Below are 15,974 nucleotides of genomic sequence, written 5' to 3' on the forward strand. Positions count from 1 at the left end.
CTCTGTCTCTAACACTCTTGAGTACTTAATATTCAACTAATCTGCTAAATTAGATATTAAGGCACAAAAGTCAAAACCTTACATTAAAATGTTAAACATAAAAGCAGTGGTTTCCTTAAGGTTCTTTGGTTAAAAATAAATTGTAGGCTCATTTTCCTTTGAAAGAGAGAAGAATGTGAGTTTAAAGCAACTGAAATGGCCATGTGTCTGTCTCAGCTATGAGGTACAGTATGAGAATAAAATTAAGGACAGAAGATCTAAACAGATAATAACATTTTAGGAATAGGTAATAACATTTCAGACAGCTACAAATTCAGTAATTTTTTAAAAAAAAGTGTTTAATTTCCTTTAAAACATTATCCATCCTACTTTTCAAAAATCAGAACTTCAAAAATGGGTTGAGGTTTATTTAATGAAAAATGTAGTCAGGATGTGAGACATTATAGTGATTTTTTTTTTCTCAGAGAGATCTTCTGAAGACTTAAGAAAATGAATTGTTGGTTACAGTATGTGGTTATATACAATATAATATGTGGGTACTTCAAAAATTTTGGAAGAAAATTAAATGTATATCACAGGTATGTGAAAAGGGGAAACAAGTGGCCCTGGAAAGGGGCTAACAAGCCAGTTTCATTAAGTTGGAAATCTTGTTAGGATTTGTGTGAAGTCACCTTCTGATATTTGTTTGCACCATGATCAGTAATTGTATTTTATTTGTACCAAGCTTAAGTGCACCAATTCTCTGCTCTGATACATTACTTAAGTAGCTTTTAACTTAATTATATGGGCAAAAGGAAACATTTGTTGACTAACTTTGATATTTATAAAAAACGACTGAATATACAACAAAGATACTCAGGAGAAAAGAAAAATGTGATTTGATGGTAATGCCACTTGTTAAATTTACTCTTCTCTGCTTCCTTAGGTGATATATCACGGAAAGGTTGTCTGAGCCATCACTGAGGCATCAGTAAGAGGATGTACACAACATCCTCCATTCAAATTACCTTTCAGATCAATCACTCTCATCAGGCTGCTATCTTCATTTGATAGCTGTAGGACAAATGTTTTGGCTTATAGGTAGGAAATGTTAGCGTTTGAAAGAGCCCTGATCAGGAAGGTTCAATGGTTAACTTTGATCAATTGAGTTAAGTAAAGAAAGCACAGCCAATAATATGCTTGTTGACATTTTGAATGCAAATGGCCTGTAATTTTTGAAAACAATTAGAAAATGCTGCTCTGAACATATTTTTCAGATGTGGCAAAATTGATATTTGTGAAACCCAAAGCAAATATTTATTAGTTTTTCCTAAAGCTACACTATTCAAACTACACATTGTACATCTGCTCCATTGGACATTACACTGACTTACTGAATCCCAAATCATTTGGTTCACTCTAAGGACTTCGCATTTTCCCACCAACTTTACAAAAAATAGCATGAGGAAAACAGCTGGGGTGGTGTTCAAAGTTGAATTATATTTAGGTCAAATTCAACTATAGATCAAGAGCGTGGATGTTTTAATAACACATCAAATGTTCCCCATGTTCTTCATGCTCTCAGAAACACAAAACTGTGAGTTAAACAAGACAGCTTCAAAAAATTCCTGAGGTACTGTCATTTTCTTGTACAATAGCTTTGTTAGCATGATAAATGACATTCAGCTTCTAAAGCATTATAAATACTGTATGCACATTAACATACACTTCAGATTTTCTAATCTTACTTTAACACATACATTATTATCAATTACTCTCAATATTTTAACATAATGTAATATTTCTTTAAAATGACACATTATTTAAACACTATATCATTGACCCATAGATTATTTTGGTACATATTTATATATTTCAGTTACAATTTATCACTTCATGAAATATGTTTTTCTTATTCCTGTGTAATTGAAAATAATGACGTAAAATCATCTACTGTTATATCGTAGTAATATGATGTACTATCCTGGTAGCTTAGTATAGTATATGAAACCCGTCTGTGGAGTCCTGCCTTTGAAATATGATTTAAAACAGAATTTATAATGTCGCAGAATTACATAAAACTGTGTGAAATTGTGCAGATAATCATTTAAATCTCCCTACATGAAAAGATAATTGCTCTAGAAATTAACTGTACCTGGGGTTCATTCATTTGGTCATGGCTAGTTTCTTATATAGTGATGATTTGATATTAGAGCTAATTAAGATCAGGTCAGAGTTGCTGAAGGTCAGACATTAATGCACAGGATCATTGAAATGATAATTATAAACAGATTAGGAAGCTACGGTCTTTTATAAGGGGTTATTAGATAATTACTGTGAGAGTGTACGGCTTACTGTAATAATGGATTATCGACTACTTACAGCGTTTTAAGGGTGAGAGTATATTACTTCCTCAAGGACTAAGAGGAATAACATTTTTGGAATGTAGAGCTCTGTAAATAAAATAATTCCAATTGCATTTCAATTTTCCTCCAAGGACTCTCTCTTTATCAGCACAAACTTGATCTTTTCTTCTTGACAATTCTTAAAATATGTTGTTCTACTGGGATGGTTCCTTTATTTTAATTTGTGTGTGTGTGTGTGTGTGTGTGTGTGTGTGTGTGAGTTTGTTTGTTTTGGAGAGGGAAAAAGAGAATGAAAGAAATAAAATGGAAAAAGTTAGTTGTTTTATTTAAAAATCTTTCAGTGCTAATCCTTCCAGAAGGTATCATAACAATAAAGCAGCTTACAAGGATTTTGAGAATTTGAACAAAAGGATTGTTTGGAAGCTTTGGTCAACATATTTATACTGAGATTTAACAATTGCACATGGCATTTTTATTGTCACAAATATTATATTCACATACAACAGAACCCCGTTTATCTGAGCCTCCATTATCTAGCTCTCAGTATTAACCAAACAACCAGTGAACACACAGCCATATGGTAAATTAATGTCACCTCCATGGCAACACTACTGTAACCATCACATCTTTTCTGACTTGTAAAATGACCATGACTACTAAGCAAAAATGTGTATTTCTGTCATTGGATGCTAAAATAGAAATTATTAATAAAATTAAAAAGTAGAGTCACTGGAAAAAATAGCCCAAGATTATAACACCGGAAAAAGCACAGTATCAGATATCAAACACAATGCAGAGCAAATTCTTAAATTCGGCACTAATAACTGAATCCTGGAAGACCATGAATCAACCGAAGGACACATGTCTATTCTATTAAGTAGATAAGGGTGGGGAGAGGTATGTTTTAATGCTTTTCCAGGAAGGGTCAGCTAGTTTAACAGCAACTCCACATCTTAAAATAACAGATAGAAAGCTCTTTGCCCATTCTCCTGATTTTCAAAAGTTTTGATTATCCAATCTGGCTTCTGTTCCAATTAGATCGGATGACTGGGGTTCTACCGTATACCTTTTATACAAAACTTAAAACATTAAAATACCTGACTAAATACATAAGAAAGTACTTGGTATAGTTATAGGATACCTTGGTTTCCTGTCTGAAATCCGTTATTCTTGGGCTGTGGCGTACCAGTGCACAATGTATATATTAGTAATGGCAGATTTGAAAAGATCTCCTAAAAAACTGGCGTGACATCATTTAAATGCTGCAGAAGCCACATAATCAGGTAGGGAATTTGGCTAGTGGTAAAAGGAAGAAAGGGAAAGTCTTGCCTACTATCTAGTGAAACAATTCCCAATGTATCAAAACAGGAAAATTTGCCTGGTCCTCTTTCTTAGAGAATAGTGCTATTTTTGTCATGTAGGTCTGCTAATAGGAGCACTTTATCTTTGATAAAGTTGCTGTTGTATCCTGTCAGGCAGAAATGATCCTTGATTATGATCTTCCACTATTGCCTAGACACTGAAGTATACTTGGGTTCCAATTATCGCTGAAGGTGGAAGGGACCAAAACAAAAAAAGTTAGGTGGGAGAGGCTTAGAAGATGGAATATCACCTCTGCAGATCACCCTCCCATACCCTGATCATAAAGAAGCCTCTTTATAGAGGCTCCAGAGGGTTTGAGTTTCATGGTTTGGGAGCGGCCAGGGCTGGTGGGATAGTCAGGATCTGAGGCATCACCAAGGCATATTGCCAGAGGATTGTGGGGCACTAAGAAGAAGTGATGAGGGATAACTTCTTTTTTCCACCCCAGGTAACCCATAAAACAGCTTTCTCCTGAGCAACCAAATAGGTGATTTGCTTGGTTTGTCTTATATGCAAAGAATGACATTCAGCTCTTATTGAAAGGAATGATTTAAGATATTTAAAAAAAACAGACATGAAGGTGGCAAAGAAGATTTCATCTTCATGAAATCTTTCTTGGTGTGGTGTGGTGTGGTGGGCCAAACAAAAAAAAAAAAGCATAATTGGAGAATTTGTAAATAGACCAAAGGTCAATTTATTTGTTTGTGGTGAGGTGGCACTTTTATTTTATTTTGCCCAAAAGCAGGGTTGGAAAAAGTCTTCATAGTCTCACAAATCCTCATATATGCATCCTTTTCAAAAGCTTTACAAATAAACACAATTGCACACAATAAATTAAGTGGTTTTATTTGCTCACAAATTTCAGGATAGATGATCAGCACAGCCTGCTTCCATTTGGTTCTCTATCCCTCTGTGGTGAGGGTAGGGATTTTATACTCCTTTATTTCCCAACATGCCTTGCTGTCTGCTCCACTTGTGGGCTTATATTAGTAAAATAGGTATTTGAATTATAAGAAGATGTGTAGTGCAGGTGGTTCGTTGGGATGGTCCAGGTGCAGGGGGAGTTGGGCTTGTTGGGGAGGGGGTTCTGTGTGTGTGTGGGGGGGTGAGGCTCAGTGAGAAGGTCTGGGTATGAGGGGGGTCTGGATGTACGGGAATTGGGCGGATGGAGGAGCAGCTCCCTGTATAGGGATCCCTCCCCCTGCAGCTGTGGAGCGATGAGTGCAGGAAGTGTATGTGTGTGGGGGGGGCAGTTTGCAGAGCTTCCTACAGCTGTGGGAGAAATCTGGGGGTGGGTCTGACACAGCCCTGGATGCTGGGCAGGGGAAGAGGAAGTCCTGTTCTGCCCAGCCTAGTTGGGACTAGCAGCTGAGCCCAGCACAGGGTAGGAGGCACCAGATGGGTCTTTCCCAGTCCTGCCTCCTGGCCCACAGTGATTTACCTCTCTGTCGGCTGCCCTGGGGACCTGAAAAATACTGCTGAGGAGGGTCGTATGACTGCTCTTGTGGCTTCGCTTTGCTTCCCAATCAGAAAGTCATTTTTCTGCAGCAAAGCAAGGAAATCTGCAGGGGACATAAATTCTGCACATGCGCAGTATTTCTCCAGGAGTACTACACGAATGGCTACAAGCGTTGTCTTTGGTGTGAGACCTAAAGCGCAGTTGGCCTGGGGTAAGTGACTGGTCCCTTTGGATCAGGAATAACCTGAATATTATTGTGATTCTTGGTATAAAGGGCCATCTACCACAGAGATACACTCACCTGCATGGCAACACAGACATGAATACCCAGGGTGACAGTCTGCGATTCCATGTTAAGGCTGTTAAAGTACTGAGGAGTTTGCACTGGGTGCAGCTGGTTGGTGAAATCCAAGTTTAGAACTCACAACCAATTAGGGGTTTTTTAATAGTCTGCTCTGAGGTTGTGGCTCATGCTTTTGTGTTACCAATGGAAACATCACAAAAATATTCTATGTTTAACCTCTCAGTATATAAAATAGATTAGAAATGTCAATATCAGCAAGTGAACAAAGACAGACACTGGTAATAGATTCAGGCAAATTTGGTGTCACTAGCCTAATCTACCACTATTGGTGGTGTACCTCTTCCCAGCACTCGGAAGGTCAAAGTGTGATCCACTGCCACACTCTAAAAGGCAATAGCCTTTTAAGGCAAAGATTTGCGGGTCGTTTCCCCTTTATCTTCCCAACCCACTGACGTAACTCACACAACAACAAATACTTTGCTATATCCATGTACATCACATGTTTAGCCAGACATATTGGGGACAAATCCTCTGTCAGCTTTCTGATGCTTAGGACAGTTGGTGTAGGAAAATCCCTATACGTAAAACTAGCATAGCCCCTAAATAGGGGGGGATCAGAAACATGGTGGAAAGACACCTTTACTCCCCTCCTTTCCTCAGGTATTCTGAGTGGATATCTGAGAATGTAGCCCATTAATTTTTAAATAAATTGGCTGCTGAAATTAAAGATTTAGAGTGTTTGTTTTGGAAGATCTATAGGCCTAATCTTAAAACAATGCTGCATTACCAGAGGGCAAAGGATGACATTCTGTTAAATCTGTTATTCAATAAAGCTAATGTTTTGGTTACAGAATATCTGTTATAGTTACTATATTTGATAGTGAACAACGAATACTGATGTCACAGTGCCTTTGAATATTTTTCAGGTTTTTTGCTTGTTTTTACTGTGTACCTCATCTACTACTCATTCAACAGTTATTTTAAGCTTCAACTAAATTTGTTCAATTGTTGAAAGTGTATCACATTGATTTTTATTTCCCCCAGCAGCCACGGCTGAAATACATTGCAATTTACAGACTATCATTTGCCTCTTGCATATCAACTGGTTATAGGTTCTGAAACATAATAGATGGGCATGTGATACCAATAAAACTCTTTGAGTTAAGTTTTTATCTTTTGTTATTCAATAGCAGGTGTTAAGTGATTTCAATAAATAATTCTGACTTTTCTTTAAAGAAATATTTTACAACAAATCAGAAATCTGATCATTATTGTACAGCCTTTTCAGGCTTAATTCCAAACATGTTTTAAAACAAACACACTTTACTCTAAAGAAGAAACCTAATTATAGAAAATACTTTGTATGAAGCTTTCATGTTTTTGTGAGTCACAGAAATGTAATTGAGGAGATACTGTTGTTTGTTGCTATTCAATCACTGAGACCACACTTCACAATGGAGGTGATGAGAGAAGATTTACACAATCATAATGTTCCGCTCTCTCTTTGTTCAGCTTTTGTGGAAGACAATTATATACATCTCAACAGCACTTGGAAGATTAAATCTACAGTTTAAACTTGCTGTTTGAACTCTGTATTCAAAACAGCATTCCAAAATTAGTGAACCACGCTGTGTGGCCTGGGGTTAAACTAAATAGGAGACAGAGTATGGGGTATCTAAGACCAGTGTTTTCATCTAAAGTGTGCAAATAATTGTGCTTTGATATCGTGGTTCTGAAACTGCACAAGGCCTATTCAAATGTGTCCATTTTTGACAGTCACGCAGGTCAGAAAGGATTCGATTCCATGGCTGAAAAGTGGCAGCACTTAGGAGCAGCATTACAGCCTGTCAAAGACAAGTAGAAAATCCTGGATGTTCTGATCTTTGCTGTCTTTCTTGCCTTGCATGAATGATAGTAAGATGGCCATGACGTGATAGAAAAACAACTCTTTGAAGTCTAAAAAATAATAATAAAATAATAATATTCACCACAACCTGCAGTCCTGAAAATGCTATTGAGCATGTTAGTTCTATCTGTTTATAAGCAGCGCAGACCAAAGTAGACTTTTCTGCATGATTCAGGGAGGGACTCACAGATTCGGAGAGGCCAGGAACTGAACATAACAACATATTATTTCTGCAGAATCTTACAGAGTTGTCTCTGAAAAAATACTATACTTTTCAATAGGTGAGTTTATGTGTTTGTCATGTATGCTGAGACACAGTAGCTTATTTTTATTTGTGTTTATCTTCACTAGTAATGTAGCAGCATTAAACCATGTGCAGCAGACAGTATATGAAAAAAGCAACTGCAGATGTATGCAGCCGTGGCACTGAGAAACAACTGGTGTTGGGTGGGTGGGTGGGGGGCATAAATAAGACAGCAGTAGATTTAAAATAAATTAGAGTTTGGAGTCTTTTGTCTTCTGGGTTTGAAGCCTTTAATGTTCAGATTTTGAAGTTTTTGTAAAAAATCTCAACAACTATAAAATTGAGAAAGGTGCTTTTTTCTTTTTTTTAAAATGAAAGCTGATATCCTCTGAGATGGGAATAGGGCTACAGAGTGCCTGTGGAGAACCAGACAGGGAGCAGGATGGACCAGGGAAAGGGAGATCAGAAAACAAGACAAAATGGAGGGGAAACAGTGGGTGTGCAGACTAAAGATAGTCACAGTGTGAATATCCTTGCATCCCAGCTGCTGCTGACAGAAGAAGTATCTGCAAACTAGAAATACTATACATTCCATCACTCTAGCTCACCAGCCAGCAGGGTACTACACCCAACACTTCTAACCATGCAGGATAGTGGGCAAAAAAATGAATGCAACCCTAGTCCTAGTGAAAAGAGAGACACAAAGTTCCCAAAGTGCCAGTGTAACAGGAGGTGAAGATTCTAGCAGGGATCATTGCACCTCTTGTAAGGAGATGGTGGGTGCAGATCACATCTATTCTAATTCCAGTGGAAAAATGACATCACTTCAGAGGGGTCCCAGTATTTCTGAAACATAAGGATCCCCATATGTAAATATTGCATCCAGATATTAAATGGGCTGTCCACCTATCTGTTACTTATCAAACCAGACCGTTGCAGATTTGCCCATTACTATTTTCAGCATATACTGCATACTCATACTAGTGTTGTAATCCTTTGCATAAAAATTCCTTGCTACCAAACACAGTTTATCTAAACTTTAAGATCTGGATATAGAAGGATAAAAAATGTAAATACACAGGGTTTCAGCAAAAAAAAAAAAAAAAAAGTTTGTTCCACCTTCAAACATTAATTACTTTGTATCTAATGAAGCTGAAACACTGTAGAATTACATTTGTACAATGAATTCACTTTATCTTTTTTTCTTTTCTGCAATATTTATTTTGCACTTACTGATTAGCATCCATTTAGGTCCAGATATTTTCTGATAACCACCATCCCACAGCATAATATGTTCAGTGGGATAGTAAAAAAGAATCCATTGACGCTAAACAAAAAATGTGTGCCTAGCATGTATCGGTGACTGTCAAAAATATATTTAAAAAAAACGTGGTAGTATCAGGTGGAAAACTCTTTCAATCTGCTCATCTGCAAACACTTATTCACAGTCCCGGGTAAACGCTACATAATGACATTTCTTACCTTGTCTAGATAGATTTAGTTACTCCCCTGGTGGTTGCTGTGACAAGGTGACCTGAACAGAAGAATTGTAAGACACTCCAAGATACCAGTGAGATCGGGAAAGGAGAAAGAAGATTTCTTACCAAACGGTTTAATAAAGACCCTGAGCAGAGAGACTACACTAGATGTAGCTACCCACCTCAGATTCTTTTTTTTTAATCTTAAGATTCCAGGAAAGGGAAGGTTCCCTAGGGTGGATTTTTCTCTCCTTTCTAAAAATGACCAACTCTCTTCTTGCAGTTTTCTATTCAGAGGGCCCAATCCTGCACAGAGGATTTTTATGCATGTGCTTAACTTTATACATTTGTGACCAATCCCACTGAAGTCAACAGAATAACTTGCAGTATACAAAGTGGATTAGAGGATGGACTAAAGCCCATGTGGAGCTATAATTTTTAATCTTTCCACATAGACTGCTTTTCAAAAACTGCCACAATATAAAATTTTACATTTGTTTGCACATATATTTGATTGTTTTAAATGGTGATAGCTTATCAATCAATAAAGGACCAATCCTGCTCCCATTTCAACTTGGTGCCACACATTTTGATTAAAAATAGATAGATATATAATTAACATGGCACACATTAACATGGATTAAAAACTGGCTTACTGATAGGTCTCAAAATGTAACTATAAATGGGGAATTGTCATTGAGCGGATGTATTTCCAGTGGCTGTCCAGTGGGATCAGTTGTTGGCCTATGCTATTTGATATCATTATCAATAACCTGGAAGAGAACATAAAATCATCACTGATAAAGTTTGCAGATTACATGAAAATTGTGGGAGTGGTAATAATGAAGAGATCAGATCACTGATTCAGAGCAATTTAGATTGCTTGGTAAACTGGACACAAGAAAACAATATGCATTTTAATATGCCTACATGTAATATATATAACTGTGAACAAAAAAATCTTGGGCAATTATGTAACAAATACAAATGAATGCATCTTGATTGGCTTCAGCTGATTACTGTGAAACTGCTATTCACTTCAAGTTTTGTCTTATCTTGCAACATTAGAAATACATGTTTTTTCTTTTCTTGCGCCTCTAACTTCTTTTTTCACTTGGAAGAAATTTCCAAATATTTTCCATAAAGAAATTTAGAATGTATATAACAATACATATATTTGTCTTCATCTATTGGTGAACATCAAGATTCATTGTTCCTTGGCTTGACTAAGCAGTGCTTACTTCTTAAGGCAACAAATCTTAAGGCTTTCCTCAACACAAGTAGATATATATTTATTATGCTGTGGATGTTATATATATACTGTAATGTATCTAAACATCAATGGCAAAGTGACAAGAGTGAGCTAACATATTTATGGGACAAACACCATTCTAACTTTATTATGTTGTTTAACATCTGAATCTTAACTAACTTGAATTTCTTCTCATATTTTTAACTTTTAAATGCACAAAGAGTTGAAATTAATAAATTAGATGTACCAGAGGAAAAATCTTGGGGGGTGGAGGGGAAGGGAAGGCTGAAGAGCACAAGAGGAGCAAATGCAAAAAGATGCCTGTGTAAGGTTACAGAATTGTCACAACCATCTTTGATACCTGATCATATGGACCTTTCATCATAGTGGATTCATTCCAGAAAATGGACTTCCAGACAGCAGGGCACCTATGGAAACCTTCTTCTGTTCTCATTTGATGGAATGTAATTATTCAGAACATTTTCAGTGTGTTCAGAGGAGGAACTCAGTGATTCCCATACACTTGCTCCCAGTGGCTCTACCATACTATAAATGTATGTGAAGTTGCAAGAACAGCTTCTTAAATACATGAAATGATACTGAATGATTCTGGCACTTCAAATGGGAATTAAATGAAAAATGTTGTGTGATAAAGTATACCACCAACTGTCTATATTAATTTATTATATCATTAAGATTTTCTTATAAGATAGACAGATAAATACACTATAAATATATTGATTTAATAGGGGCTCTGGATGCATAATAAAGTATTACATAAATGAAATAAATATAAGGTTTTTCAATCATATTTAAATGTCTGTGCAGCACCTTGCCAGGAAGACATTTTATAAATAAAATAATTATTGTAGTCTTCAATTTTCTCTTTTACTTTTATTTTTTTTCTTACCTACTTATACCAGAATAGTCAGTGATATTGTTCAGCTATTTCTAATGACACAATACAGAAACTGAGGTTCACATGAAGCAAACTAACCAATATACTGAGAAAAACAAAAAAACTGAATTAGTCAAGTAATCTATAGTTTTTGAATGTTCTTAAACCATAAATAGGGCCCTACCAAATTCACAGCCATGAAAAACGTGTCACGGATGGTGAAATCTGGTCTTCTGTGTGCTTTACCTTATATTATACAGATTTCATAGGGGAGACCAGAATTTATGTAATTGGGGGTCCTGACCCAAAAGGGAGTTGCAGCGGGGGTTGCAAGGTTATTTTAGGTGGGCTATTTTAAGTGCCACCCTTACTTCTGCACTGACTTCAGAGCTGGGCAGCCGGAGAGCGGCGGCTGTTGGCTGAGTGCCCGGCTCTGAAGGCAGCGCCCTGCTAGCTGCAGTGCAGAAGCAAGGGTGGCAATACCGTACCATGCCACCCTTACTTCTGCACTGCTGCTGGAGGTGTCTCTGCCTTCAGAGCTGGGCTCCCGGCCAACAGCTGCTGTTCTCCAGCTGCCCAGCTCTGAAGGCAGTGCCGCCACCAGCAGCAGCGCAGAAGTAAGGATAGCGGTACTGCAACCCCCCTACAATAACCTTTCAACCCCACCACAGCTCCTTTTTGGGTCAGGACCCCTACACTTACAACACCATGATATTTCAGATTTAAGTAGCTGAAATCATGAAATGTACAAATTTTAAATTCCTATCACCATGAAATTGACCAAAACAGACCGTGAATTTGGTAGGGTTCTAACCACAAGAATTATGTATTTACCAATTCAACTTTTTTGTAGTTATTTGTCCTTAAGTATATTTCTGACATCATCCCTTAATGTTTAGGTCAGTGGTTTCCAGACTTGTTCTGCCACCTGCGCATGGAAAGCCCCTGCCGGGCCGGGCTGGTTTTTTTACCTGCCACATCCGCAGGTTCGGCTGATCATGGCTCCCAGTGGCCGCGGTTCGCAGCTTCAGGCCAATGGAAGCTTCTGGAAGTGGTGCAGGCCGAGGGATGTACTGGCCGCCGCTTCCAGCAGCTCCCATTACCCGCAGCGATGAAATGCAACCAGTGGGAGCCGCGATCGGCCGAACCTGCAGACGCGGCAGGTAAACAAACCGGCCCGGCCCGGCAGGGTTTTTCCCTGCACAAGAGGCGGAACAAGTTTGGGAACCACTGGTTTAGGTTGATTAATATTTTATTCCTAGAGTGCAAAACCTATAGTTTTTTGCAGATTGCTTTACTAAATGAATTGTCTCGTGATCAACAGCTTGGAGTTAATCAAGTGAAACTGTACAGAAGATATGGGTTCCTCCAATGCTCATTGAAGTCAATGAGAATCTTTTCCATCTAAGCATGATACAATGAAGGGGTATATTCTAATAATAGCTTAGAGAACTACAGCTGCTATTCATTTATAGATTCAAAGCTGATCAGTGGCTAATTTAAAAGGAAAATGGTGTTGTCTGTGACTTTAAAACAACAAGTCTTGAGATATTAGAGCATGAGGTGTCCGGTTTAAAAGCTGGGTAAATTTTTCCTTTCCTACCCCCCACTTTTTTACAAATAGTTTATGTCTAGTAAAATACAATCAGTCAGTCCTAAATTATTTGTAAGTTTGACATGAACTCGGCAAATGGTGTCATCTAGAAAAAAAAAAGGGTCTGGATTTACAAAGAGGGACTTAGGCACCATACACAAAATGACCAGAAGGGGAGCTGATTCTCTTATGACCTTTAGTCTATTGGTAAGAGCACTCACCTGAGCTATGTAAGACTCAGGTTAAATTCTCCCTCTGCCTGATGTGTAGAGGTGATTTGAGTTTGGGTGTAAGTGCCCTCACCATTGGACTATAGAGTCATTCTCACTCTCTCCATGGCCCAATGTCTTTTAAAGTATTTTATACAATGTGGAACAGAATCAGCAGGAGAAACCTGACCTCAATTAACCTATAGCCCCAGATATGAGGGTACTCTCGTTCAATATGGGAGACCCAAGCCTAAATCCCTATTCCATACCAGGCAGAGGGGAGAATTAAACAGAGGTATTATACATCCCAAGAGAGTGCCCTAACCACTGGGCTATAGGGGAAGCAGTAGTATCCTCTCTATGGCTGTATTGTGAAACTAGCCCTTCATTTACTTTGCTTTTTATTTTATAAAATTCCCCCAAATGAAATTTTAATTTGACCCAAAATTAAATTATTGTCAACTTTTTGCATTTGCCAACATTTTTTTTTTGTTTTTGACTCTTCAGTTTTGGTTCAACCCAAATCAATTAAAAAAAATCAGAACTGCCAGTGTACCAAAAAATCAAGTATTTATCCAGCTCTAGTGTGGATTTCTTCAGTTTAATATCTGGAATTTTGTACTGCTTATTTACGGATACGCTGTGGGATGAAAAAAAAATTCTGATTCTGTATTTGGCAGCCTTTGTACCCAAAATGGGAACTAGTAATTAAAAAGGTATTATATATATATATATAAATTTATTCTCTCAATTGAAATAAATTATATATACAATGTTATTTATTTAAATTATTATTATTTTTTTCAATTGAGAGTCACCTTTTACATCCAAAACTGTATGAAATGCCACATTCTCATGATTTACATTTACATTTTATTTGCATGATATGAAACTCTTTTACAAAGGTAAATTGAAGTAGTTTGTTATACTTGTACCATGTGTGAAATAAACATAGAATTTAAAGATGAATGACTTGCAATACAAAGTGAAAATGCAAAGATTTGACAAGTTAAATATGCAGCATATCATTTCCAACATATCTGTGTGCAAACTCAAATTCTTTATAAATGTTTTAAAATAAACTTTTCAATATTTTCCATTAAAAATATAAATAACTAATACCAGCAGCCCAAGACTCATTAGCAATCTAGAAGAAGAAACCATTATGCATCCACAATAGAAATAAAAATGCAATAAGGAAACAGATTTCAGTTTGAGGCTACTATGGGATTTTTATAACCAATGCAAGGACATTTACAAAAAAAAGTATAACCTTGATAGAATCATTCTGAGTGCCTTCTCTAGAGTTGTGTTAACATTTAAAATAGAATTACGTTCCCAGGAGAAGATAATATATTCACTCTATGTGAACAACTCAAAGGGAGTGGCATGCACAGATTGAGGTGATTATGTGTCCCTCATTGTTTTACTGAAAAGTAATCATTTAAATTAATTATATATTTATTAGTAGGGTAGAATTAATCAAGACAATCATGAATATAGGCATCATAGAACGTTTCAGGGCCAGTTGTTCCTGGACAGCTGCAGCGGCACAGGAGCCAGCAATCAGAGCTGTAAACAGGGGAGTTTGAGTGGGAGTTTGTAAGGGGAGTTTGGGGGAAGACTCAGAGAGCCAGGAAAAGGAACAGACAGGCTAGTGAAGGGAGTGGGTGATGGTCTGCCAGTGTTTTGGTGCTCCTGGGGGGTTTGTTTTGCTGTGGGCGGTGGTGTTTTGGTTTGGTTTGTGTTTCCCAGACTAACAGGACTTAGGTGAGAAGGCGATGACAGACACAGAGGCAGCAGTGGGAGTGACCCAAGTAGTGGAAGACACAATGAAGATGACTGGATGTAGAAGCTGTGGCATGTACATGATCCTGGAGGGGGTACCTGAAAAGAGTTTTGTTTGCATGAACTGCCGCCTGATAGAGCTGATGGAAGAAAAGATCTGAGGATTGGAGATGCAGGTGGAAACTCTGGTTGAGTTTAGAAGCAGGTGTGAGTGGATGATGGAGCAAAGACATGAAGAGGCAGAAGGGAAAAGCTCAGAGTTGCAGATGGAAGCAGGACCAAAGAACTCTGAGGGGAGACTGCTGGGTGAGGAAAGTGGAGAGTGGAAGCATGTGACTAAGAGAACCAGGCAGAGGAAAAGATGGGCTAGTGAAGGAGAAACAGCTCAGGAACTTTGCTCAGAGCTTTGCGGAGTTGGAAAATGAAGAAGGGGCACCGCAGATGGTCACTGAAGGTGAGAGGGCAAGGAAGAAGAGAAGAGCAGCTAGTCCTATAGGAAGAGGGCAAGAGTCAATGGAGATAACAACACCAAATATGAGCCCCAGAAGGATACGGGATGGATTGCAGATGATTGCAAGGGACAATAGGAATCGAGAGGACTTGCAGCCAGAGGGAACAGGGGATAAACTGGAGAATCGCACCATTGCCAGGAAAATGCAGGTCTATGTGATTGGGGACTCCTTACTGAGAAGAATAGACAGGCCTGTAACAAGAGCTGATCCAGAGAACAGAAGGGTGTGCTGTCTGCTGGGTGCTAAGATACGGGACGTGGGCCTGAGGCTGAAGAGGATCCTAATGGGAGAGGGAAAGAATCCACTGATTGTCCTTCATGTGGGAACAAATGATACAGCTAGATTATCGATGGAACGTATCAAGGGAAACTGTGCCAGGATGGGGAAAAAGCTTAAGGAAAACGAGGCTCAGGTGACCTTAAGTGGGATTCTGCCTGTTCCTAGAGAAGGGCAACAAATTGTGACAAGATTATGATGCTCAACAGATGGCTCAGACACTGGTGCTATAAGGAGGTCTTTGGGATGTATGGCCACTGGGAAGCATTCATGGACAGAGGACTTTTCTCTCGGGATGGCCTTCACCTGACTAAGGAGGGAAATAGATGTCTAGGATGGAGGATGGC

Source organism: Natator depressus, chromosome 2 (assembly GCF_965152275.1).
Source record: "Natator depressus isolate rNatDep1 chromosome 2, rNatDep2.hap1, whole genome shotgun sequence".
In the NCBI taxonomy this organism is placed as follows: Eukaryota; Metazoa; Chordata; order Testudines; family Cheloniidae; genus Natator; species Natator depressus.